Raw genomic sequence first — 27,393 nt, 5'->3', positions numbered from 1 at the left:
TAACGACTGGCATTGATACGTGGACGGGCCTTCTGCTTGGTGTAATAGATCTGTTTTGGTCGAAGCTTGACCTTGCTGAGGACTAGTGAATGGTCCGTGTCGCAGTCAGCACTGTGAAACGTCCTTGTGAGAAGCACGCTGTTAAGGGCCTCTCGCCTCGTGATGATGAGGTCGAGCTGGTGCCAATGTTTAGATCTGGGGTGTCTCCAGGATACCCGGTGCAGAGGCTTAGTCTGGAAGAAGGTGTTCGTGATGCAGAGCTTGCGGTAGCAGCACAGCTCTAGCAGACGTTGTCCATTTTCGTTCATGCTCCCCACTCCAAAATGACCAAGGCAGTCTGGCCAGGATTTGTGGTCAGCACCTACCCTGGCATTGAAGTCTCCCAGAAGGAGCAGACGCTCATTTTTCGGGATGGTGTTGACAGCCGCGTCGAGCTCCTCATAGAACTTGTCTTTTGACTCTGGTGGTGAGCAGAGGGTTGGGGCATAAGCACACAACAGGTTTGCTGGTCCGCTGCTGGTAGAAAGGCGGATTACAAGGATCCGCTCAGAGCCTTCTGTCGGTGGGTCCATCATGGGAAGCAGAGTGTTTTTCACTGCAAATCCCACACCATATTCCCGGGATTCCTCTGCATCCTTTCCCTGCCAGAAGAAAGTATAGTGTTTTTCCTTCAGAGAGCCAAAGTCAGCAAGACGTGTCTCTTGGAGCGCAGCAATGTCGACATTAAGTCGGTGGAGCTCACGGTCAATGATAGCGGTCTTGCGCGAGTCGCCAATGAGATCAAGGCTGTCCAAGAGCCCTGTGCGCATTGTTCTGACATTCCAGCTTGATACTCGAAGAGCTGGTATCTTCGTTTTCTTTCTCTCAGTTTTCGCTTTTTTTCTGATCATCTTTGGTGCAATTATTGACGTTTGCTAGCCGTGCTTTACCCTATTCCCCGCCAGGATGATGCCGGCTCTGGCGGGTTGACACCTAATTGACCGGGGGCTGCCCGGCTTGAGGCGGGCGGTGGCTAATCATTAGTCAATGATTCCTCCCACCGTCAAGCTGGCGCCAAACGGGTGGAACTTAAGACTGCCAGCTTCCGTGTTGTTTCCTCCCTTTAGAGGGGAGGCTGGAGTGACCTCTCCGTGGCGCAAGCCTGGGCAGAAAATATGGAGATCTTGGGTTGCCCAGACATCAAGATCCCCCTCTCGGCCGTGACGATGTGGCCCAGAGGAAAGCAATGCAATACATCTGTAATTACATACATCGACTTGGCTGCAGGAGCTGCCGGCAGGGGGTCAGCAATGACACCCAGCCGCCTCAGGGGCTCCACTCCTGATTTTCTGTCTGGGTTTACTCCCATAGCCTTTCCTTCTCCCAAAGGTACCACAAGGCAGCGGGTGGGGGGGCAGGGGAGATGACGACTATTTGACCCATAGATGGGGCAGTGGTTGGCGGATGCCAGGGCGTGTCCACACACCGGTGGGCCTGCACACCTCGCCTCTAGGGCCCACTGCTGCTCCGAGATCCCCTACAGTTTAGCCTGAGACCGCGAGGTCCCAGTTACCGCGTGTGGCCGCGAGGAGGCACTGTAGGAGTCTTGGTGGTGGAGAGGCTGTGTACCAGCAGGAGGAGACTTACGCACTCGGCTCTTCTTTTCACCCACTCAGGGGCTAGCTGGCGGCGATAGCTGTAAGCAGAGAGTAGCAAGCAGGGGCAGCATGCAAGCATGCACTAACTACAAGCACTTCTGCCACAAATCTAACGCACTGACGCATCACACGCACCCTGTGCGCGAGCACTCACACATATATTATATACATATATACTATATATATACTATATATATCATATACATATATAATTATACATAGAGCTAACAACGTCCCTGTTGTCTGTGCCGTCTTCTTCCCCTGTACAACCGTATTTTTTTCTGTCAAAACAGACGGAACAAATACAAACCCGGTTTCCACATGAGTTGGGAAATTGTGTTAGATGTAAATATAAACGGAATACAATGATTTGCAAATCATTTTCAACCCATATTCAGTTGAATATGCTACAAAGACAACATATTTGATGTTCAAACTGATACTTTTTTTTTTTTTGCAAATAATCATTAACTTTAGAATTTGATGCCAGCAACACGTGACAAAGAAGTTGGGAAAGGTGGCAATAAATACTGATAAAGTTGAGGAATGCTCATCAAACACTTATTTGGAACATCCCACAGGTGAACAGGCAAATTGGGAACAGGTGGGTGCCATGATTGGGTATAAAAGTAGATTCCATGAAATGCTCAGTCATTCACAAACAAGGATGGGGCGAGGGTCACCACTTTGTCAACAAATGTGTGAGCAAATTGTTGAACAGTTTAAGAAAAACCTTTCTCAACCAGCTTTTGCAAGGAATTTAGGGATTTCACCATCTACGGTCCGTAATATCATCAAAGGGTTCAGAGAATCTGGAGAAATCACTGCACGTAGGCAGCTAAGCCCGTGACCTTCGATCCCTCAGGCTGTACTGCATCAACAAGCGACATCAGTGTGTAAAGGATATCACCACATTCAGAAACCCACTGTCAGTAACTACAGTTGGTCGCTACATCTGTAAGTGCAAGTTAAAACTCTCCTATGCAAGGCGAAAACTGTTTATCAACAACACCCAGAAACGCCGTCGGCTTCGCTGGGCCTGAGCTCATCTAAGATGGACTGATACAAAGTGGAAAAGTGTTCTTTGGTCTGACGAGTCCACATTTCAAATTGTTTTTGGAAACTGTGGACGTCGTGTCCTCCGAACCAAAGAGGAAAATAATCATCCGGATTGTTATAGGCGCAAGTTGAAAAGCCAGCATCTGTTATGGTATGGGGGTGTATTAGTGCCCAAGACATGGGTAACTTACACATCTGTGAAGGCGCCATTAATGCTGAAAGGTACATACAGGTTTTGGACCAACATATGTTGCCATCCAAGCAACGTTACCATGGACGCCCCTGCTTATTTCAGCAGGACACGTGTTACATCAACGTGGCTTCATAGTAAAAGAGTGCGGGTACTAGACTGGCCTGCCTGTAGTCCAGACCTGTCTCCCATTGAAAATGCGTGGCGCATTATGAAGCCTAAAATACCACAATGGAGACCCCCGGACTGTTGAACAACTTAAGCTGTACATCAAGCAAGAATGGGAAAGAATTCCACCTGAGAAGCTTAAAAAATGTTTCCAGGTTGTTGCAGGCCACCTGAAATGAAGTGACCTTGAGTTTGACACCCGTGGTCTAAAGAGTTTATTCTGGTTAAAAGCAGCAATAGAGTGGGTTGACAAAGTTGCCCTGATGGTTTGGTCAAGTGTCAACATCGCTTTATCAGCCAGCTGCACTGCAAAAACTGAAATCTAAGTAAGATTAAATATCTTAAATAAGGGTGATATTTGCTTATTTTCTGTCTGATAAGGTCATTCTTCTAACTAAGCATAATTTATGTTAGATTGTTTTACTTGTTTTAAGGGTTTTGGCCCTAAATGATCTCAGTAAGATATTACAGCTTGTTGCTGAGATTTGATGACCTATATTGAGTAAAACATGCTTGAAACTAGAATATCAACTGTTGCAAAGCTTTGTCATCAACACTCACAAGTATAAAAGTACTTTTTTAAAGTAATAATTTCTTACTTCAAGTATGAAAAAGAAATCATGATGTATGCATATCATTATGTCAAGACAATGGCACTAGCACTTACTTAATTTAAGATTATTTTTCAACATATTGAGCAAAAAGGTCTCTTTTTTTATACCGAGAAAAATGCACTTGTTATTAGTGAGAATATACTAATTTTAAGGTAGTTTGGGTTAATTGAGGTTAGCTAATTTTACTTGTTTTGGAAAGTCTTGACAAGCCGCATTTTCTTGTTCTATTGGCAGATAATTTTGCTTAGTTCAAATAAAATACCCCTAATTTTTTACTTTTTTTTTTCTTGTTTTTGAACACTGACTTTTTGCAGTGTGCACCTGAAGCCAAGCCAGCAGCCCTTCACCTTGGAACTTTTGGCAAAAACCCTTCAGTCCTGTTTTCAGCATCAATTGCCAGGAACTACACACCCAGTCCAGCACACCATGTCACGGCACACGCACAGACAGTGGCACGGGCAGGAAACTGACCCAGGGCCACTCATCCACTTCCTGTCACCAGCTAAAAAAGGGAATTTTCCACACTGTTGCAGTGTTGCTCCTGGATACCGACGTGATGATACAGTTATGATTTATCCCTCTCAAAAACTTCTACACTTAAAAGATGCATCATGAAATAGAAGAATAACCTCTAGGATATTTTTTTAGGAGTGTAATTCTTCATTGTGGGGTTTGACGATGATGATAAACACACATGGGTGCTTCCTGCAAATAAAGTAGAACACACACGGGCTTGGTTCTGTTTAAGGGCTTTCCTGTTACAGGGGACTTTTTCCTTCATTCTTTTGCCAAAACGCTTTCTTGTTGGTTTTCTCGGCAACATCTTTTTCTTGCTTGAACCCACCAGGAGCTGACTTTTGTGTCACTAACTATGTTTACGCTGCAGGCCAAAGTGGCCCAAATCGTATTTTTTTGAGATCTGATTTTTTTCCAGCTGACTCTGCAAGTAAAATGGGATTTTTATCAGGCTCCAGTGTAAACGTGCACAGGCCCCAATGTGGCCTCGACGTCACTTGCATGCGCACTTCGATAAAGTGAAAACAAAGGAAGTTAACCGGGAGGAAACTGCGACTACTACAAAATAAAATAAAAATCGCAACACCTTAAAAATGAGTGTTTTTTGAACGTGACAGTAAATTAAATATAATGTATATATGTATAGTGTAATATATTTGGGAGGGTTGTAATTACCGATGTCCGATAATATCGGACTGCCGATATTATCGGCCGATAAATGCTTTAAAATGTAATATCGGAAATTATCGTTATCGGTTTCAAAATTATCGTTATCGGTTTCAAAAAGTAAATTTTAGAACTTTTTAATACACCGCTGTATACCGCCAATAAACCTTAAAGGCACTGCCTTTGTGTGCCTGCCCAGTCACATAATACTGTATATGCGGCTTTTAGACACACACAATTGAATGCGACGCATACTTGGTCAACAGCCATACAGGTCACACTGAGGGTGACCGTATAAACAACTTTAACACTGTTACAAATATGCGCCACACTGTGAACCCACACCAAACAAGAGAACATCCGCACCGTAACACAACATAAACGCAACAGAAAAAATACCCAGAACCCCTTGCAGCACTAACTCTTCCGGGACGCTACAATATACACCCCCCGCTAATTCTACCCCCCGCCCCCCTCAACCCCGCCCACCTCAACCTCCTCATGTCCCAAATTCCAAGCTGCTGTTTTGAGGCATGTTAAAAAATATAATGCACTTTGTGACTTCAATAATAAATATGGCAGTGCCATGTTGGCATTTTTTTCCATAACTTGAGTTGATTTATTTTGGAAAACCTTGTTATATTGTTTAATGCATCCAGCAGGGCATCACAACAAAATTAGGCAGAATAATGTGTTAATTCCACAACTGTATATATCGGTATCGGTTGATATCGGAATCGGTAATTAAGAGTTGGACAATATCAGAATATCGGATATGGGCAAAAAAGCCATTATCGGACATCTGTAGTTGTAATCTGTTTATGGCTGTTAAGTAGAAAAGATCATCAGCGTGGATCTACGTTAGCTTTATTTTTCAGGATAATGACCCCAAACACACGTCAAAAGTGGTAAAGGAATGGCTAAATCAGGCTAGAATTAAGGTTTTAGAATGGCCTTCCCAAAGTCCTGACTTAAACATGTGGACAATGCTGAAGAAACAAGTCCATGTCAGAAAACCAACAAATTTAGCTGAACTGCACCAATTTTGTCAAGAGGTTTGGTCAAAAATTCAACCAGAAGCTGCAGAAGCTTGTGGATGGCTACCAAAAGTGCCTTATTGCAGTGGAACTTGCCAAGAGACATGCAACCAAATATTAACATTGCTGTCCTGAAGAATTTGGAGGTAATCCTCCCTTTTCATTGTCCCATTTACTCTCTGTAAAGCACCAGTTCCATTGGCAGCAAAACAGGCCCAGAGCATAATACTACCACCACCATGCTTGACGGTAGGCATGGTGTTCCTCGGATTAAAGGCCTCACCTTTTCTCCTCCAAACATATTACTGGGTATTGTGGCCAAACAGCTCAATTTTTGTTTCATCTGACCACAGAACTTTCCTCCAAAAGGTCTTATCTTTGTCCATGTGATGTCAGATAAAACAAAAAATGAGCTGTTTGGCCACAATACCCAGCAATATTTTTGGAGGAGAAAAGGAGGACCAACAAGTATGTGCTCCAATCACTCTATCACAAAAAAATAAGAGTTGTAGAAATTATTGGAAACTCAAGACAGTTCACAAGTGTATGTAAACTTTTGACCAAGACTGGAAGTATTCACCGCCTTTGCTCAGTACTTTGTTGATGCACATTTGGCAGCAATTACAGCCTCAATTATTTTTTAATAAGATGCCACAAGCTTGGCAAAGCTATCTTTAGGCAAGTAAATGTGATTTTTTTCCTTTTTTTTTTTTTTTTAATACATTTGCAAAATTTAAAAAAAAGAATTTAAAATTCACAGTTTCATTATGGGGTACTGTGTGTAAAATTGGAAGGACATGAATGTATTCCATTCTGGAATAAGCCTGTAACATAACAAAATGTGGAAGAAAAAAAAGCGATGTGAATACTTTTTAGCATGCACTGTAGGTACACAACCCGGTGACTCTGTGTCACATGACATCCCAACCCATTTTGTCCGTAATCCAAAGCGGATGCACAGAGGAGGCATGTGGAGAGGAGCTGGGTGTGTTTTGGGCAAAGGATACCCAGGATGCCCTTCCTCTTTTCTCTCTCTTCCTGTGGTTTTACGGCCTACTTACTGGTAGCAGACTTTCATCTGGCTACGAGAGGGGATCTCTGGCAGATCTGTTGCTGAGACAGCTCGGGGCTCCAGTTGGAAAAGTATATCTCCAGCATGGCCACTGAGCTGGACCGGATGGCCAAGAGGGGCGATTCAACACCCCTAGGTGGCCCAATATGGCGTGTGCTATTTAGGTTTTTTTATGTGGAGTTTTTTTTTCCAAAAGAGAAAGAGATGATACAGTATTATCGGCTCACAGATGCTACCTGGTGGTTGTTTGAGCTCACTGCAGCTTCTCCTGGATAGTCCCACTCCTTACTGCTTCAGTCACACGCAGGATTCTCACAGGAATTAGGCAGAAGTACAACCTCACCTACTGTAGTGTGTGTGTTGGTAGCATCTTCCTCCCGAATCTCGATATTCGAATGCGGAATTTGAAGAAATGCTCAAATATGTCTGCCAGATGCATTGTTGCAGCTGCAGCAATGCAACTAAAGAAGGCGTCGGCCTGCGTATATTTCTAAATGACGGCGATGTGACAAAAGTATGGACCTCTATTGTCAAATTGACTTGTGCAAAAACGGGACGCACTCAGCAAGAGGAGAGTAATTTGCAGCGATCATTTTTGACGATACTCACGTAGAAGATTTTGGTCGGAGTTTACCGTATTTTTCGGAGTATAAGTCGCACCGGCTGAAAATGCATAATAAAGAAGGGAAAAAAACATATATAAGTCGCATTTTGGGGGGAAATTTATTTGATAAAACCCAACACCAAAAATAGACATTTGAAAGGCAATGTAAAATAAATAAAGAATAGTGAACAACAGGCTGAATAAGTGTACGTTATATGAGGCATAAATAACCAACTGAGAACGTGCCTGGTATGTTAACGTAACATATTATGGTAAGAGTCATTCAAATAACTATAACATATAGAACATGCTATACGTTTACCAAACAATCTGTCATTCCCAATCGCTAAATCCCATGAAGTTTTATACATCTAGTCCAGTGGTTCTTAACCCTGGTGGAGGTACCGAACCCCACCAGTTTCATATGCGCAATCACCGAACACTTCTTTAGTGAAAAATTTAAAAAAAAAAAAATTCAAATTCAAGACAAAGTTATATGTTTTTGGTAACACTTTAGTATGGGGAACATATTTTAAATAACAAAGACGTAATTTAGAGTTATTTGGTTAGGGCAGGGGTCGGCAACCCGCGGCTCTAGAGCCGCATGCGGCTCTTTAGCGCCGCCCTAGTGGCTCTCTGGAGATTTTTCAAAAATGTATGAAGAATGGAAAAAGATGAGGGGAAAAAAAAATCAATTTTTTTGTTTTAGTATGGTTTCTGTAGGAGGACAAACATGACACAAACCTGCCTAATTGTTATAAATCACACTGTTTAAATTAAACATGCTTCACTGATTCGAGTACTTGGCGAGCGCCCTTTTGTCCTACTTATTTTGGCGGTCCTTGAACTCACCGTATAGTTGGTTTACATGTATAACTTTCTCCGACTTTCTAGGACGTGCTTTATGCCACTTTTTCTGTCTCATTTTTGTCCACCACACTTTTAACGTTGTGCGTGAATGCACAAAGGTGAGTTTTGTTGATGTTATTGACTTGTGTGGAGTGCTAATCAGACATATTTGGTCACTGCATGACTGCAAGCTAATCGATGCTAACATGCTATTTAGGCTAGCGATATGTACATATTGCATCATTATGCCTCATTTGTAGGTATATTTGAGGTCATTTAGTTTCCTTTAAGTCCTCTTAATTACATTTATATCTCATGACACATGTAATATGGCTTTTAATTTTTTGCGGCTCCAGACAGATTTGTTTTTGTATTTTTGCTCCAATATGGCTCTTTCAACATTTTGGGTTGCCGACCCCTGGGTTAGGGTTAGGGTTAGGGTTAGAGGGTTAGGGCCAGGGTTAGAGGGTTAGGGTTATAATAAGGCCATGCCGAATAAGGCATTAATAAGTACTTAATAATGACTAGTTAAGAGCCAATATGTTACTAATTTGCATGTTAATAAGCAACTAATTAATAGTGAATATGTTCCCCATACTAAAGTGTTACCATGTTTTTTTTACTGGTGCACAAAATGAACCGTGCATGAACATCACCTTGTTCAAACAACAACACCAACACAGTGCATAAACTCACAACAAATTACACACCTGCAAATCAGTCTGACTTCTGCTGTTGCCGTATCCGTAATACGCCGATAGGGAGAAGTTTTTATTTACACGATGAGTCGGGTGTGTCTTGACCTCCGCCGAACCCCTGAGGCCGACTCACCGAACCCCTAGGGTTCGATCAAACCCAGGTTAAGAACCACTGGTCTAGTCTCTTACGTGAATGAGCTAAATACTATTATTTGATATTTTACGGTAATGTGTTAATAATTTCACACATAAGTCGCTCCTGAGTATAAGTCGCACCCCCCGGCCAAACTATGAAAAAAACTGCGACTTATAGTCCGAAAAATACGGTAGATGAAAATCATTTCAAATATTTCAATCAGTCAGAAGCTGCGTAAAACAGAGAAAGAAGAGCGCTCAAGAACGAGAGGAAAAGAAGAAAAGCTGATAGTATTTTTTTTGCATCCTCTTCTACTGATGTTTTGCTACCGATACAAAATACTGAAAGATGATGAGGAAACACAGGCTATTGTCACGTGCCTTATTTTGCGTTTGTTGGTGTTCTCCTGCGTTAAGTGTTTCAGTTCCTGTCCTGTGCTTTTATTTTGGGGCTTATCCGGTTTTGTTGGTGTTTTCCCGTGGCCGCTTCACTTCCACGCACCTGTATGCTGTTGGCAATCAAGACTATTTAAGTGGAGCCTTTTGCTACCTTCGTTTGGAATGTATAGTCATTCATGTGGACGCTCTTTCCTCCTGCCGTGAGTTTTGCTGTGTTCCAGAATTTCCGTTTTGTTGTTTTCCCAACCTGTAAGTTTTATTTTCGTTTTTGCATAGCCTTGTCTATGCTTCGGTGCCTTCCTAGCGGCACTGTTTGTTTGAGCTACATTAAATATTTTTACCTGCACGTTGCCTTCTCGGTCTTCTGCATCTCGGGAACACGCCAGTAATAGCCGTCATGCGATCCGAGCGTCACAGCTATAGTGTCTATGGAAGAGGAAATAGAAGTTATTTTATATTTATTTTTTGCTCATAACGTTAACCACTGGAACTAATCTGTCACTGTGAATGTACTAACTCATGTTCACGTCGTCGTCTTTTAGCTATTTAAGTACTTGTTTATATTTTTAGTCAATTGTTAATATTTATTGTTTACATGGAACAAAGCGAGCACAGTCGACCAAGTTAAATTCCTTGTGTGTTGAAGAGGAACTGCACTTTTTGGGAAATTTGCCAATCATTCACAATCCTTGTGTAAGTCAAGAACATATAAGTATTAATTTTTTTAATGTATTCTAAATGGTAAATTAATGCGATCAAAAGTCTGCTTAAAATGAAGCATCCAAACACCTCCATTAATGTTTTATATAGATGATGAAAATATATATGTAATGTTGTAACGGGCACATTTATAATAACATTTTAACATTTTGAACATTTTAAGCATACACAATGCATTAATTTAAAAAATGCATCACAACGTTCACTTTTTTTAAAACTGCAGACTTTGAGAGCCAACAAACATAATAAAACATCACTTACTGTACAATGTCTGCTGTCATTATGATGCCTACTGCTAGGATGTTCATATATTCCCATTTAGATGAAGAATGACTCATAATCCTCGCGAAGAAAAGAGAGGTGGCAACGAGCGTCTTTGTGTGTCTTTCTCGCCATTGTTGGGTCTAAATTGGCTGTCAAAGTGTACCAGGATGTCGGAATACGTCCTTATCCTTCCGCTATCCAGGTGAGAGGCAAGATTTATGATCTAGAACAAACTTTCACGAGGCGAGAAAGCAGCTCATCAGTCGATCATGTCAACTATAAATAGTTTGTTTGCGTTAGCACTTATAATAACAATATCACTAATACTTAGTTAATATTCAAGTCATGAAATGTAAATGAAGTATTGTTGGTGCTTTTTGGATGTTATTTTATTGGATTTTATGGGCGGAATAGAGGACCTCATATTGGCTCCGTTGTAAGCTGACTTTTATTTATGTTTATTTCCGAGTTAGAATGCATTAAAAAATCCATCCCTAGTCATGTCTTTCATAGTGAACGATAGGCAAAATTGTAAAAAAAAAAATTGCTGTTCCCTTTTTAAAAAATCTAGCCAATAAAGCTGGTTCTGATATTAGTTTTGAAGCAATAATGGACCAGGGCGACAATAACATGCAATTAAGTGATCAAAACGATAGTTTTACATGTCTTTATCATGGCTCCAGTTCTGTAGATGGCGTCACACCAATAGGGGGCGACATATCGATGCTGGCGATGGAAAGGTGGCCTTCCAAGTAAAGTTCCTTATCTACACATTACTCAAAAACTAATTGGTGTTATGGGAAATGACAGACAGGTTCATTTTCAGGAGCAAAAAATACTTATAGAGAATTTGTGAGTGAAATTTTTGTCATTTGAGAGCTATGGCAGGATGGCAGTAAATTAATAAATTGTCAAGAAGTCACAAAAAAAAGCACACCCGAATCTAATAAAGCTATCAGACTGGGAGAGAGAAAAAAACAATATATATTTTCTCATATTTCATTTTGAGAGAAAAAAATGTGTTTAGTGCCAGCAGAGATACCGTCATTGTGTGGGGAAAACCTCCTCGCGTGTCACGCAAAGTAAGCACCGCTGTGATCTGCATCACCTGTGTGTGTGTGTGTGTGGGTGTGTGTGTGTGTGTGTGTGTGTGTGTGTGTGTGTGTGTGTGTGTGTGTGTGTGTGTGTGTGTGTGTGTGTGTGTGTGTGTGTGTGTGTGTGTGTGTGTGTGTGTGTGTGTGTGTGTTCTTGTATTTCTATCCTTCTTGAAACATTAACAAGGCAAAGTACCTTCCATATGAGGACCAGTGAACAAGTTAGGACATAAATCATGGTCCCAATACAGAAAACCATTGCATCTAATAGATGGAGGTGAAATCAATTAAAGTTAGGGTGGTCCCAAAAAGGAGGGATTTTTCAAATTGACTGTGTGTCGGTTTTAAAAGGCCTCCCCCTCTGGTCAACATAGGAAATAACAAGTGTGTGTACAATTTTGCAGTGCTCCCCCTCTGGCCAACATATGTAATAACAAGTTTAAAAAATGTAAATGCTCCCCCTTTGGCCAAAATTAATTTTTAAAAAAATAAAAATAACTATATATATAGAGACATACTGTAATAACTTGAAGTAAATAATGAATATTAAAAAACAATTACAAACAAGAAATTCCCAAAAAAATAAATGAACTAAAAGCAGTCTTTTTCTCACAATGTGTCGACTTCTTTCTTATAAAATTGGGAACAATTTCTCATATTCTTTCTATTTCTGTAATATTTCAATATTTTCTTGTAAAAGTATTACTTTTTTATGTAAAATTATTACTTTTTAATGGAAAATGTTGACATTTGTCATATAAAAGTCTGATTTTTATTACATTATTGCCAATTTTTTTGTTGTTCTCGTAAAATAATGACATTTTTGGAGTAAAATTATGACTTTTGTCAAAATAATTGCCAAAATGTTAAATTTTTCTTATAAAATTGTGACTTTTGTTGAGTAAAATTACGACTGTTTTTATAAAATTGCGAACATTTTAAGCTTTTCTTGTGAAATTGCGACTGTTATTGTGTAAATTTCCAACTTTTATCATAATATTGCACAAATGTTCAGTTTTTCTTGTCAAATTTTGACTTGCGTTGAGTAAAACTACGACTTTTATTATAATACTGCCAAAATTCTAAGTTTTTCTTGTGAAATTCCAACTCATTTTTCACAACAGCCTTTTTTTTGTATTGTATGTACGTTTGTATATATTATTAATGTTGTAAATACAAATCTTTATATATCTAGAAAGGGTGGTCATAAAGAGGTAGGCATTTTTCGGAGGTCTCAAGAAGGGAACAAACACATGAATGTGCGTGCGTGTGTGTGTGTGTGTGTGTGTGTGTGTGTGTGTGTGTGTGTGTGTGTGTGTGTGTGTGTGTGTGTGTGTGTGTGTGTGTGTGTGTGTGTGTGTGTGTGTGTGTGTGTGTGTGTGTGTGTGTGTGTGTGTGTGTGTGTGTGTGTGTGTGTGTGTGTGTGTGTGTGTGTGTGTGTGTGTGTGTGTGTGTGTGCGAGAGAGAGACTGTGATAGAACGAGGGAGAAAGAGACAGGGAAGAAAAAAGAAAGTGGGGCAAAGTGTTTGTTGTCGAGTCAAACTCCACCAGTGTGTGTGCGCGGGAGAGAGAGATCTGTGCCAGTGGGTCAAAGTGTGGGTGGCGATCCTCGGCCGCCTCCTCCTCAGTTTCCCTTACATCAGTGAGATGTATCCTTTTGCAGATGCTCCGCGTGACTTTGATTAGCTGCTCGGTTTGGACTGAATGGGGCCATCGTTAAGTGTGGGCAACAGTCTGCTATCCCTCTGATCCGTCCTCAGAAATAACTTCTACCAAGATTTGCAGCACGTTTGTCTAAAACAAGAGGTAGAGGTCATGTGACATGTGGTCATGTTACAAATTTTCCCTTCCGATACTGGTATTGGCCAATATTAATATCGATCCGATTCAATATCAGCACAAATCACACATATTTTTATTATTTTGCAGAGTGGAACGTTAGAAAAGGCTTGTTCAAGCGAAATTACTTTTTAAAAAAAACAATGGTAGGTATGAAAAACACTAATTAATTTATTATCAACCATCTGCAATGGACTTATGCTGTCTTTAAGCTGAAGTGGAATGTTTTTTGGGTTTTTTTAGCAACATAGTAGCCACCATAATTCAATAAGTTAAGCTCATGAGGCAGCAAGTCGAATGATGCTGACACATTTGTTACTGGATACCTTTTAATACGCTTGTGCCTTGGAGACTTTGTATTTGTAATATATATATATATATATATATATATATATATATATATATATATATATATATATATATATATATATATATATATATATATATATATATATATATATACTGTGATGAGGTGGCGACTTGTCCAGAGTGTACCCCGCCTTCCGCCCGATTGTAGCTGAGATAGGCTCCAGCACCCCCCGCGACCCCAAAAAAGGGACAAGCCGTAGAAAATGGATGGATGGATGAATATATATATATATATATATATATATATATATATATATATATATATATATATATATATATATATATATATATATATATATATATATATATATATATATATATATATATATATATATATGTATACACATATATATATATATATATATATATATATATATATATATATATATATATATATATATATATATATATATATATATATATATATATATATATATATATATATATATATATATAAATATATATATATATATATATACACATATATATATGTATACATATATATATATATATATATATATATATATATACAGTATATGTATGTATGTATATATATATATATATGTATATATATATATATATATATATATATATATATATATATATATATGTGTGTGTGTGTGTGTGTGTGTGTGTGTGTGTGTGTGTGTATATATATATATATATATATATATATATATATATATATATATATATATATATATATATATATACTGTGATGAGGTGGCGACTTGTCCAGGGTGTACCCCGCATTCCGCCCGATTGTAGCTGAGATAGGCTCCAGCACCCCCAACGACCCCAAAAAAGGGACAAGCGGTAGAAAATGGATGGATGGATGAATATATATATATATATATATATATATATATATATATATATATATATATATATATATATATATATATATATATATATATATATATATATATATATATATGTATATATATATATATATATATATATATATATATATATATATATGTATATATATATATATATATATATATATATATATATATACAGTATATGTATATGTGTGTGTGTGTGTGTGTGTGTGTGTGTGTGTGTGTGTGTGTGTGTGTGTGTGTGTGTGTGTGTGTGTGTGTGTGTGTGTGTGTGTGTGTGTGTGTGTGTGTGTGTGTGTGTATATATATATATATATCAGTGGCGTGCCGTCACTAGAGGCAGGGGAGGCACGGCCTCACCTGCCATCATGGAAAGAAAAAAAAAGTAAAAAGAAAAAAAACAACATTAAATTGTTATATGTATCCAGTGATTATACTAAAGTTATTTTCCATTTAACTTCACCAGTTTTAGATTATTTTTATTTTTATTTTCACATTTACCGTTCAAATACTGAGAAGAGACGGTACGGTGTCAGCAGCCAGTTGAGGCACGTCACTGCGTTGTGCCTCAACATGGATTGTGCACAATGACTTGGCTAACTGCTGGCCTGCTGTGCAGTGAGACTGTATTGCTATATGAATCATATTATACATTTCCATAGTTTAGTTAGCTGAGGTATATCATGTACAGTGTATTTTGTCAACAACTGTATGTGTGTAACGTATTTTTAGTGCTGAGCGATCATAAAACTGCTGCCAAGACACACTGTTTGAGGCTCGTCTCATAACCCCGCCTCCTGGTGCCGGTTAACACTCCCGCCGCAGAATGCATCGCCCGACGGGAGCGCCACACCAACCAAAGCCCACACCCAAACCCTCCACGTGCGAGACCGAATCCACCCAAAAAAAGTCACTTAACAAGAAGCCAAAAAGTGCAAAAACAACAATGCTCGCGCGGCGCGCCGGAGGAGCCGTGAACAGGGACACAACATTAGGTACACCTGCAGAATGCAGCGCGGATTTCATATTTCATTCATTCACAACGCTCCCGCATTTATAAGTAAAGGTAAGACCATAATAACGTTTTTTTAATTAAATGTGCTTTATTGTGTGCTACAGTTTGTAAGTGTAAAGTTAAAGTTAGGTGAAAGTACCAATGATTGTCACACACACACACTAGGTGTGGTGAAATTTGTACTCTGCATTTGACCCATCCCCTTGTTCACCCCCTGGGAGGTGAGGGGAGCAGTGGGCAGCAGCGGCGCCGTGCCTGGGAATAATTTTTGGTGATTTAACCCCCAATTCCGACCCTTGATGCTGAGTGCCAAGCAGGGAAGAATGCTGGTATGAGCTTTTAAACACAACCCGTTAACTGCTGCCAATCAAACTGTGAATAAGATACTCTTTAGGGTTCATATGTTTGTAAATCTGACTGTGATAAAGTCAGTGCCTCACCTGACATGAACGTCACCGCACGCCACTGATATATATGTATGTATATATATATATATATATATATATATATATATATATATATATATATATATTTGGTGTGTGTGTGTGTGTGTGTGTCATGTTTTAGACTGCAATACTGTTCAATTAAGGACTCTTGCGACATATGTCTAGCTTGTGTGCTATTGTGTGCTTAGCTGTTGTGTAGCTGCTACAACCCACCATGTTCGCCTTTTGTAAATGACTTGACCAAAATACAAAAAATGTGTGTGCTTATTGGAAGACATTTAGATGTAACTGGCTGTCCAGCTTTGCACAAGTAAACGCGTGCTGCAGGACTGCTTGTAACGGAGATTTTAGATGCAAGCCGATATAATCCGATTTTGTGCTGATATCGTATCGATATCCAGTATCCGTATCGGATCGGGCCACCCCTACAGTACATGTTGTAGGACTGTGGTAGGAAGCAGGAGCAACTAGAGAGAACCTACTCAATTTATAAAAAGTTATCCGGCTTAGTGTATACAGCAGACCTGGGCATTCTGCGGCCCGCGGGCCGCATCCGGCCCTTTGTGCGTCCCTGTCCGGCCCGCGTGAGGCCAATTATAAATTACAAAATAAATTTTAAAAAGTATCTATGTCGAGTGTGCAATACAACGGTGCTGCTTTTGTTTTGAAAATCGTTATTTGTATTACTTCCGTGTGGACGTATGCGTGTGCGTGATTGTGAGTGAATGTGAACAGCTGCAATCATTAATTACAAAATAAAGTTGAAAAAACATCTATGTCGTGCGCGCAATACAACTGTGCTGCTTTTATTTTGAAAATTATTATTTATGGGCGTGTGTCAGTGTGTAACCTGCGAGTGAAGGTGCACATGCAGCGACAAGTGATGCACGGTTTACACCCGAGACGCTAAAAAGAGAAAAGTTGATGAAGAATGGCGTGTTTCCAACAAGACATGGACTGCCAAGCAACGTTCCCTCTAAGGTGCGTGCCTGCGCAATTGTGCACTGCTCAAGCGTCTGCTGCGCGCAGCAAGTATATGCCGCGCACCAAATCAAATCCCATCTGAATTCTAAACAAAATAAACATATTTATTCTATGTAATTTTGCAATGCAACTTTGAGTGACAGTGACAACAAGCGGCCCTAATGGTGTTCGTCAACACCGTTCAATTGGACACCGTTCAATTATTGTAACGTCTATCGAGATGCTTCGAGGCCAGGAATTATATCGATCACTTTATTGAGCAAAACTGTTTATATTCGGCCATAACCACACCAAAAACATAAGTAAAACACTTCTATCTCGAAAAACTAGTCATTTTCTGCCGTACAAACCAGGCCAAAACCAACTTGTCATCTGTCACCAACACGCATAGCACTAAACCACTGGTGCGTTTATGGCCACACAAAAAGTCGGACAACTCAAACATCACACAAAGTTACACTATGACTCCTCAGTCATACGTGTGCTTATTTTACTGTCATTTATTATTAATGTTAATTTATTTATATTAGTCATGGAATGCTGTTACATACACTATGTTGAAGTATTACTATTATTATTAATTATTATTATTATTTATCTTACGGTATATATCAAAAATAATATTGAGCAAAATTTAATTGAAATATTGTCAATGTGGCTCTCCAGCAGTGCTCGGGTTGCTCATGCGGCCCCCGGTAAAAATTAATTGCCCACCCCTGGTATACAGGGTCTTAGACGATCAGCTTCCAGGTGTGCACGTGTTTAATACATGCACATCTTTAGTGAATCGGGTTCTTATGTCCTGGGGACACAAATAGCACCGATGCAGTGGAGTGGCCCACAAGTATTTTCCTGCCTTCCCAATTTCCTGCGCCTTCGTCACAGAAGTGAGTCTGCAAAATTGAAATCAGATCACTTTTTGTTTTCCTCAGTTTTTCTCTATTTTGGGAGTGGGGGCAGATTCGTTTTCACCTTTTTTCCCCCCATTCCTTTTTTTTTTTATACGAACCACCCATCCTTCCAAATGTTCATATTGGAAAAAGTCCTCGGTGTGCAGTGGACGCCAGGAAAGTTGCTGAAGGCCCCGGTCTGTTTTTATGGTATGCAGAGAGGCTAATTGGCTTTGCAGACAGCTTTTCCCCCACAGTGACCCACACTGCAAACAAACCCGTCCACGCTATGACAGCTTCACTTACCTCGGGAAAAAGAGCGGGGTCAAAATAACTTCATCCACACACACACACACACACACACACACACACACACACACACACACACACGTGCTTTAAGTGTTTTATGTGCTCATACGTTGGTGTGGGCAGACAGGTAGGAGGCTCCAGCAGTGAGTCACAGAGACACACTTGAGGCCAAAAAATATGCCTCGGCAGCTTCTGGAAAAACGAGGGCTCACATTTCAATACGATGCGCTCCCAAATAAAAGATGAAGTGGGTTGCGATGCGAGTCTGCCGCTTGTCATTTTTGTCCGTCGCAGTGTTACTGCATTAGATGGAAATAGAAATTTCCAAACCTCCCACGGGCGATGAAATCACTCCTGATGGGAGACGTTTAACTTCACGCTACGTCGGGTTATTTCGGATCTTAACGTTCTGGCTTCCTCTCGGAGATTTATCGCGGAGTGTGAAAGTGCGCTGAATGACGACTCTCTACTCGGGGCGGCAGCAGACTGAACTGTGACCCCCCCCCCCCCCCCCCCCCCCCCGAGATGGGCAAACTGGGAAATGTGAGACTGCCGATTATTTTGGTGTGAAAGGATCTTTCTGTAGACTTAGACGGCCTCGCGGGGGAAACAACTGCTTCTGTATTAGCCTCTGCCCAGCAAAATAAAAACTGTTGGCCCTCAAGACCTTGTTTTTTAAGCTCCTGTGGTGTGAAAAGGGTTTGGGTTACTAGGGGAAGATGGTGACGATTATCTGAGACCATGTCCACATTAAGACGGATAACTCATTAAACAAATTTTTTTTGTGCCTAAGCCCCGTTTCGGCCACACTAAATCATCGTTTAAGGTTCACCTCCTTTGGTAATTTTTTACACGGGTAAGTGCACCGAATCTCCGGCTCTTAGCTTTGTATGGACTCATGGATCGTTTATAGCAGGGGTGTCCAAACTTTTTCCACTGAGGGCCGCACACGGAAAAATTAAAGCATGCGAGGGCCATTTTTATGTTTTTCATTTTCAAACCATAACAAAATATATGGATTTTGTTAGTTTTTTACCTTTAGGGCTCCCGGGGACCATAAAGGGTCTAAGTCATTAAAATGTTAAAAACAAGTCAAATTATTATTATTTTTTATTTATTTAACGCTTACAGTAAATCTCTACAGTATATCAACTTCAGGATGATATAAAGTTTAAAAAAAAAAAAAAAGGTTGTATGCCTTTTCTGTCAAAGACAACTTAGTTTTTTATAATAAAACTGAAATATGCAGTATTTCCCCCACTGCCCAAAACATTCAGAAAGCAAAGTTTGATGTGAAGTACACCATTGATTTTAATTCATTATTATTTTTGAGTAATCACAGTGAAAAGATAAATAAAATCCCATTAAATATATTTGGGATCCAAAAGGTGCCACGCTCAAAGTGATACATTTTTATTAGTTTTTTTTTTTAAACTTTCAACACTTAAGTTACGAGATCAACTTCAGATATATCGGTCGAATTTACGTTTGAACTATTATTTTGTTTGTTTTTTTGTCAAATAATGCGTTGATGTTTTTGTATGGCAGCCACACAACATATATGCAATATTTTCCACATAAAACATTTTAAAGCGAAATATTAGAAATAATTGCAGCCTTGAATAGGTCAATAATTCATTATAACATTGATTTTTTTTATTTTTTTTTTGAGCAATGGCAAAAAAAAGAAAAATAAAGATAGACAAAAGGAAAAAAAACAGCCTGCATGGCAGCTTTGTGTCAACATTGCAACTTTTTCTAGTTAGATTTCACCTCATTCCACTTGTTTTAATGTTTTTTTTATTTGTGCAATAGCATTTCCAGAATGTGTGGCGGGCCGGTAAACAATTAGGTGCGGGCCACAATTGGCCCCCGGGCCGCACTTTGGACACCACTGGTTTATAGAGATGTCCGATAATGGCTTTTTTGCCGATATCCGATATTCCGATATTGTCCAACTCTTAATTACCGATTCCGATATCAACCGATACCGATATATACAGTCGTGGAATTAACACTTTATTATGCCTAATTTTGTTGTGATGCCCCGCTGGATGCATTAAACAATGTAACTTTACCATGAATTGATTAACGTGGAACCCGACTTAAACAAGTTGAAAAACGTATTCGGGTGTTACCATTTAGTGGTCAATTGTACGGAATATGTACTGTACTGTGCAATCTACTAATACAAGTTTCAATCAATCAATCAAAAACAAGGTTTTCCAAAATAAGAGAACAACTTCAACTCCAGTTATGGAAAAAAGTGCCAACATGGCACTGCCATATTTATTATTGAAGTCACAAAGTGCATTATTTTTTTTTAACATGCCTCAAAACAGCAGCTTGGAATTTGGCACATGCTCTCCCTGAGATAATCCTAATACCCACTACAACTATGGCAGGGGTGTCCAAAGTGCGGCCCAGGGGGCATTTGCAAACAAAACCAACATAGTGCATGAACCCACAACAAATTGCATACCTGCAAATCAGTGTGACTTCTGCTGTTGCCGTATCCATAATACGCCGATAGGGAGGAGTTTTTATTTACACGATGTGTCCCGCGGCGGAGGCTCCACCGAACCCCTGAGGCCGACATACCGAACCCTTAGGGTTCGATCGAACCCAGGTTAAGAACCACTGTACTAACATCATGTGGTTTATTTTGTATAAATGTAGCAACCTTCTACAAAGATACAAAGACTTGCTATAGCGACATCCAGTGGACACATTTAGAACAGCGGTTTATTTAATTCAAAAAAATTCAGGTTAATTTTTATACTCAGCAAAGTCATCCCGTGAGCCAGATAAAACTTGTTTGCGGGCCTGATCCACGAGGGCCGTACGTTTGACACCCCTGCTGTAAGAGGTACCAATTATTTCGAAAGTAGGACCCCCTCCCAGACATACAATACTCATACATAGCTCATGAAAAACAAGATTGTCTTGTTATTTTTTAGTGGCCAAATCACCCGAATAAGAAAATAGTCTACAGTAATGGAAATGACTGCTGTCATTTGATTATGGTAATAAAACATTGAACTTGTTATGATGTCAGGTTTGGGACAGGTGTGCACGTCTGATGCTGCTCACACGTGCTCCGCTGAAGGCTCAGGGAGTTTGTGCGTTTGCTCACACACGTGAAAAATTAGCGAAGGATATTAATATGCGCTCCTATTAATAATGAGCCACAGCAGGAATGACTTATGCTCCCTTCGCCTGACCAGGGCTCAGAAAATCTCCAGAGACTCCTCCCACCCCCACCAAGGACTGTTTTCACTGCTGGGCTCTAGAAAGAGGTTCCACAGCCTCCGTAGCAGAACCTCCAGGTTCTGTAACAGCTTCTTCCCTCAGGCCATCAGACTCTTGAACGCATCATAATAATCCCCTCAATCCCCCCCCAAAAAACGGATTAACTCGCTGGAATATAAAGACAATATAACATACATCCATAAACGTGGATGCATATGCAAAAGTGCAATATATTTATCTGAACAGTAATCTATTTATTTATATCTGCACCTTATTGCTCTTTTATCCTGCACTACAACGAGCTAATGCAACGGAATTTCGTTCTTATCTGTACTGTAAAGTTCAAATTTGAATGACAATAAAAGGAAGTCAAAGTCTAAGTCTTTGCTTTGATTGCTTTTAAGTCAAAATTGTTCAATCTAATCCGACTGAGTACATATTTTAAACATTGTTCACTGCGTGAACCCGACCGTGCTTATGCTATTATTCTCATATCGCAATTGTTTCGCTCACACTTGATATTTAGGTCATATTTGCGGAGATTTGTCGATTCTAAAACCAAATCTGTCGACACCTGACCTGAGAAAACTACCCGTTTATTGCGTAATCCGAGCAGTTTACGTTGTAAACCAGGGGGGGTCAAACGTACGGCGCGAGGGCCGGGTCAGGCCCGCGAACAGGTTTTATCCGGCCCGCGGGATGAGTTTGCTAAGTATAAAAATGAACCTGAAATTTTTGAATGAAAGAAACAGCTGTTCTAAATGTGTCCACTGGATGTCGCAATAGCAAGTCTTTGTAACCTGCTCAGTGGCAGTTCAAACCCCGGCCGAGTCATACCAAAGACTAGGGATGTCCGATAATGGCTTTTTGCCGATATCCCATATTCCGATATTGTCCAACTCTTTAATGACCGATACCGATATCAACCGATACAGATATCAACCGATACCGATATATACAGTCGTGGAATTAACACATTATTATGCCTAATTTGGACAACCAGGTATGGTGAAGATAAGGTCCTTTTTAAAAAATTAAATTAAATTAAATTAAAAAAAATTAAAAAATTAAAAACATTTTCTTGAATAAAAAAGAGAGTAAAACAATATAAAAACAGTTACATAGAAACTAGTAATTAATGAAAATGAGTAAAATTAACTGTTAAAGGTTAGTACTATTAGTGGACCAGCAGCACGCACAATCATGTGTGCTTACGGACTGTATCCCTTGCAGACTGTATTGATATTGATATATAATGTAGGAACCAGAATATTAATAACAGAAAGAAACAACCTTTTTGTGTGAATGAGTGTGAATGAGTGTAAATGGGGGAGGGAGGTTTTTTGGGTTGGTGCACTAATTGTAAGTGTATCTTGTGTTTTTTATGTTGATTTAATAAAAAATAAAATAAAATAAAATGATACCGCTAATAAAAAAAACGATACCGATAATTTCCGATATTACATTTTAAAGCATTTATCGGCCGATAATATCAGCAGGCCGATATTATCGGACATCTCTACCAAAGACTATACAAAATGGGACCCATTACCTCCCTGCTTGGGACTCAGCATCAAGGGTTGGAATTGGGGGTTAAATCACCAAAAAATTATTCCTGGGCGCGGCCACCGCTGCTGCTCACTGCTCCACCCTCACCTCCCAGGGGGTGAACAAGGGGATGGGTCAAATGCAGAGGACAAATTTCACCACACCTAGTGTGTGTGTGACAATCATTGGTACTTTAACTTTAACTTTGTATCTTTGTAGATGATGCTACATTTGTACAAAATAAACCACATGATGTTAGTGCACCAGTCGAGGAAAATGATCAAACTACATAAATAACATACTGTAATTAGATTTTGATATCATTTTTTTATCTTGATAGATTGAAAATCAACACCAATGAGTTGACTGATGAACATTATCACATCATTTATTCAGAAAATATAAATAACGACAAATAAAGATAGAATACTATTAACCGCAACAGGTAATTGTAAAAAAAATAACAACATTATGATTTGTACAATTTCAGAATGAGCTTGTTCTATTTTTAAACAAAGAAAACAATCTGAAGTTGTCTTTATTTTTAAGTTATCGTGCCGTGAGTTTACTATTTTGGGAGTAGATTTTTCTCCATGTGGCTCCCAGATCTAAAAATTAGTTTGACAACGTCAACGCAAAAGACGGCGTTGGATGTGACTCGACGAGCGCTCACGTGCAGCAGTTTGCTGATCTGTCAGCGGAGACGTGGCCCTGACCGCCAGCTGCTGAATGCTCTTTCGCATATGGGACAAATCTGGGGAGCACGTGCGCACTTGCATGCACTTGCAGACACACAGTAAATCGGCCTACACATCCACGCACGCCGGATACATTTCCACTTACACACTGCAGGGAAATGCCTACCTCAGCGATACGCAGTTGTTTTTCTACGTTGTGGCCCGTGGCCTCCTTTTTTTTTTCTGTTCCAATTTGCAAAACGTGAACGTGAGTTTCGAAGAAAAGCGGGGGACCTTCCAACAGGAGGAGGGTGAATAAACACATCTCAAACGCCCACCAGCTTCTCCTCGCCTGTGTTTTTGTTTGATTCACGTCCTCCGCTTCCTATACTCTAGCTCAAGGCGGCCGTTGGAGACTGACCCATTTGGCACAGGATCAGCAGTGCGGTCGTGGCGGAATAAACACGGTATTTCTTACCCATAGCCTTGCACACTCTGCCAGCAGGTACAGTTTATAGGAAAACTGCAGCATTGTTCACCCTTCTCGCTGAATCTTTGCACTTTCAATCAATCAATCAAACTTTATTTATAAAGCGCTGTTCATACATAAAATAAATGCAACGGAAAAGTCCTTTACAAAGGTAAAAACAATACCCCGATGACCCAGATCCCATACCAAACACAAACACTCACACACACATATGCAACTATATGAACAAGTGAATGCATGGCTGAATACAGAGGAGCCGTGTGAGTAAACACTATCACAGGAGACATCTGCACCATGGCCACCAGGACGCTGACACAAAGTGCCCCCACGGCACAGCCGACAACCCCTGACGAAGATGGCTCCCTCTGAGGAACGTTGGAAAGTAAAAATAAAAAAAACTTGTAAAATAGTGAGAACCATGAGTAGCGATAAAGGATAAAATACAAGTAAGACATATAAAAATAAAAATAAAAGACAAATAATAATAAATAAATAAAAAAGATAAAAAATTAAATGAATATAGAGTGAATATATTATTTTTAAAAATATAACTCAATAAAATCTTGATAAATATTAGGTAAAAGCCCAATCAAAAGCCTGCTTTTTAAAAACATGAACGTTCTCCATATCAATAAATATCGATATTGACCAATATAAAACACTTATATTGTGATAGAGTTGTCAGCCATATTGCCCAGCCCTATTCTATCCCATGGATATATTCATGACATTTCTCTCTATGGGGGAAACCTGGCCAACCGGCATGCAATCAGCATTGTCAGCGTCCAAAAAGTAACTGTAACATTGTCCTGCCAATGGGAGAATTGATATGAAGCAAATATTACTACTTATTGTACTGTAGTTAAGTGTAATTAATATTTACAGATTTTAAGGTCATGTTTAAGTGGGTGTCTGTGACGGTTCAAAATACCTGCTGCCACACACTTTGTTGCAGTGGCGTGCAGTCACTAGAGGCAGGGAAGGCGGGGCCTCACCTGCCATCATGGAAAGAAAAAAAAAAAGTAAAAAGAAAAAAAAATTAATTCAATTGTTATATGTATCCAGTGACTATACTAAAGTTATTTTCCATTTAACTTCACCAGTTTTAGATTATTTTTATTTTTATTTTCACATTTGCCGTTCAAATACTGAGAAGAGACGGTGCGGTGATCAGCAGCCAGTTGAGGCACTTGTGCCTCACCATGGATTGCGACTCGGCTAACTGCTGGCCTGCTGTGCAGTGAGACTGTATTGCTATATGAATTATATTATACATTTCCATAGTTTAGTTAGCTGAGGTATATAATGTACAGTGTATTTTGTCAACAACTGTATGTGTGTAACGTATTTTTAGTGCTGAGCATTCATAAATCTGCTGCTCATAACCCCGCCTCCTGGTGCCAAGCACCTCCGCCGCAGAATGCACCGCCCGACGGGAGCGCCACACCAACCAAAGCCCACACCCAAACCCTTCACGTGCAAGACCGAATCCACCCAAAAAAAAGTCACTTAACAAGAAGCCAAAAGTGCAAAAACAACAATGCTCGCGCTGCAGGAGCCGCGAACGACCGCAGGGACACAACATTAGGTACACCTGCACTGCAGGTTCATATGTTTGTAAATCTGACTGTGATGATGCAGTCGTGCCTCACCAGACATTAACCTCACCGCACGCCACTGCTCTGTTGTCTCCGGACACGCCCACGGGTGTTCCTCTCCTGCAGTGGCCCCACGCAGCTGCACTCACTCTGCAATTGACACACCTGACGCTGATTGAGACTCCACTGCCTTCTTAAGCCAGCGCGTCCTGCGTTCCAGTGCCAGAACGTAGCTACTTGTACCTGTACAGTAAGCCCTACACGTCTCGAGCTTTTTGCCTATGTGCTTCCTCGCTCTCTGTGTTTCTCCTCCTCTGTGCTCATCGTGTCGTGTCCTGTTCCCTCGTCCCTCAGCTCCCCTCCGTTTCCTGATTTCGAGATGTGCGTCTCGTCTCCCTGGATTCCCTCTGAACTTCTTGCTGCCTCCCCGGATTTCGACCTCTCGCCTGTCCACGGACCCTGACGCCTCACTCCAGCCCTTGACGTCTTGCTTGCCCATGGACCTCCGAGTCTGCCTTGCCCTCTCTGGACTTCCGCATCTCTCACAACACACCTACACCTTCAACACCTCTCAGTAACACTCACTAGGTAATCGCATCACATAGTCACACACCATGTATTTGGTTTAATTACCCACGTCACACACTTGTGCTAATAAACACGCTGCAAGCTAAACAACGTCCCTGTCTCAGTGCCGCCTGCTTCCGTTACAGTGTCGGTGTGGGGAAAAAAGGCAGTGCAGACGGGTCGACTCGATTCCACACATGCTGGCACAGTCTAGACACTCTGAGACACGTGGTGAAGTGCAAACACAAGCGAGCCACCACGCTTGGTCACAAACCCCCCAAGTTGAGCACAGGGTGACCTGTCAGTGTCGCACGAGCTGGAAAAAAGCAACAAGAAAAGGCGGGGGAGGCGGTTCAATTTGAAATCTACCAAAATGGGCCAGATGCTGCCCGACAAATCTTTACAGAAAAAAATGCAAACGTGCTCAAAAATGCAGACTGGTAGCTTTCCCCCCCCCTGGAAATAGTCAGTTTGGGCTCATTCGTAGCGAATGAGCACGCACTTTAAGTCAGGAAAATGATACATCAGCATTTGACATAAGCACATAAAAAGTCACATGCACGTGATCATGGACTGGGTTTGCTCTGCTAGGATATCTGCTGTTAATGTGTGTCAACACAGTCCTCTCACTTGGCACAGTGGAGCCACTTGGAGCAAATGCAGTACTTCTAAAGAGTTTAGTCATGATCTGGCACACACCTGATACTCATTTCCCCCTGATTACTTCAGCTCTCCAGTGCATTCACTCGGCGCCAGGAGATTCCTGATGGTTCACCCTTCCAGTCGAGTACCTCTCCTCTGCTTTGGCTCCACTCACGCTTCTTGTTTCCTGTTCCTGTTA

The sequence above is a fragment of the Entelurus aequoreus genome, linkage group LG01 (assembly GCF_033978785.1).
Source record: "Entelurus aequoreus isolate RoL-2023_Sb linkage group LG01, RoL_Eaeq_v1.1, whole genome shotgun sequence".
Taxonomy (NCBI): domain Eukaryota; kingdom Metazoa; phylum Chordata; class Actinopteri; order Syngnathiformes; family Syngnathidae; genus Entelurus; species Entelurus aequoreus.
This window is presented reverse-complemented; position numbering follows the sequence as displayed.